At 40.7% G+C, this 1,659-nt stretch overlaps 1 protein-coding gene across 2 annotated transcripts in view; it reads left to right on the forward strand.

Moving 5' to 3' along the window:
• The window catches only part of GRB10 (growth factor receptor bound protein 10), a 255,794-nt gene that overhangs the window by 18,484 nt on the left and 235,651 nt on the right, over window positions 1-1,659 (forward strand). The window lies entirely within an intron of this gene.

Consider the following 1,659-nt stretch of genomic DNA (forward strand, 5'->3'; position numbering starts at 1 on the left):
GGCTCCTAATCATATGGGTAGCCCATCTCTGTACCCTTTTGAGCTCATCCACATCCTTCCTGAAGTGCGGTGCTGAGAACTGGACACAGTGTTCCAGCTGTGGCCTCATCAATGCTAAATAGAGGGGGAGGAGCACCTCTCTGGATCTATTGGCAACACATCAGCTGATACATGCTAGAGTTCGGTTTGCCCTCTCTACTGGCTTTCAGAGAACTGATGCTTCAGATCTGTGTGTTGATTCTTGTTTTCCAATATCTTCACCAGATGGAGGAGGTAAACATCTTTCATTTGTCCTTTTCTTGAGGCACACAGTATTTACCCTCCTGTGTTTCAGAAACTAGGAACTTCTACATTTTAGCTGTCAGAAGAAAGGATTAAAAATTCAAGGCCTTACTGCTTGTGTTCTTCAAATGTTTAGAAGCTAACTTTGGCCAAACTACTGGGCTCAAAGGTTCATGTTCCAAAATTATCCATCATTTCTCATTGAAACTGAGGGGGGAGAAATGTAAGGATGACAGATGTTGATGCTTTGGTCTCATTTGCTGATAAAACTCCAGCTTCTTTAAACTGAGGAATTAATGCTTCCTTCTTATCAAAACATTAATCCCAGAAAAATTAAAGCCAAAATTTCAGGAGCTTATGCTGTGCTTGGGGGAACCACTGGTCTTTTAGAATTGGTCTAAGCTACAAAGATTTGCTTGCAGAACTCCAGTTCAGCGATCACATCTTTGAGGTCATGCAGGCTCCAAGCTCATCTGGAACTATTGGAGCTTGCACTAAAGGAACCATCTTCTCTTGCACTAAAGGTACTTGACTTTTTAACATCAGGGATCATGAAGTGGACATATGCAAATCTCAAAGTTGAGTCCTTATCAGTGTTCAGCTCTGAATGTTACTGTTTCTTTTTCTTGGCTTTCTGATTGAACTTTCTTCAGCTGATGATTCTGAGTGGGAGACTTTTTCTACAGTGACCCTACCTGGATTCTAAAGTTGATAGATTTCCTCTGAACAGTAAGGATTATATTAGATTTGCAATTAATCATTGTTATTATATTCTTCTAGGTAAGGGTGCTGAAAGCCAAATTGCCATAAATAGCATTTGGCAGTTAAGAAGGCTCAAATGAGGCATTACTTTTCTTTGTTGGAAAGCTTCATGAGAGTTTGTTGGTGGCTGAAAGACCAGCTTTGGAAATAAGATCGCAGATGAAATGTTACTTGTGGCTTGCGCTGTGGAGTTTGTCTGCCCAATTAAGCAGAATCAGTTGATCTAGCTTTACATCCTTGCAGATTTACTAGAATGGGACTGAATGTTACAGGAAGAGAACTCTCATATTCTGGTTAGAAACAGCTGTGAAATCCTTGCTACCAATGCAGGAACTGGCTTGCTTTGCCAAGGCGTTGAGTAGGGATGAAACTTGCATAACCTGGCAGCATGATGAACCTTGTGAACACAATGGGGTTATGGTACAGGTAACTGTTTTTACAGGGCTTTACAAGGTGGTATGTCTGCTTTGATTGTAGTACATAGGAAAGTATTATTGCAGAATGTGATGCCTCATTAACTTGGTTTACATTTGGACCAATTGGTCTTGCTTATAATTATGGGTTATAACAAAATTGCCTATTCCCCCCCCCCCCTTTTTTTTTTGGAGGAATGAG

This window comes from Gavialis gangeticus, unplaced genomic scaffold, assembly GCF_001723915.1.
Source record: "Gavialis gangeticus isolate Ggan-Ray unplaced genomic scaffold, GavGan_comp1, whole genome shotgun sequence".
Lineage (NCBI taxonomy): Eukaryota > Metazoa > Chordata > Crocodylia > Gavialidae > Gavialis > Gavialis gangeticus.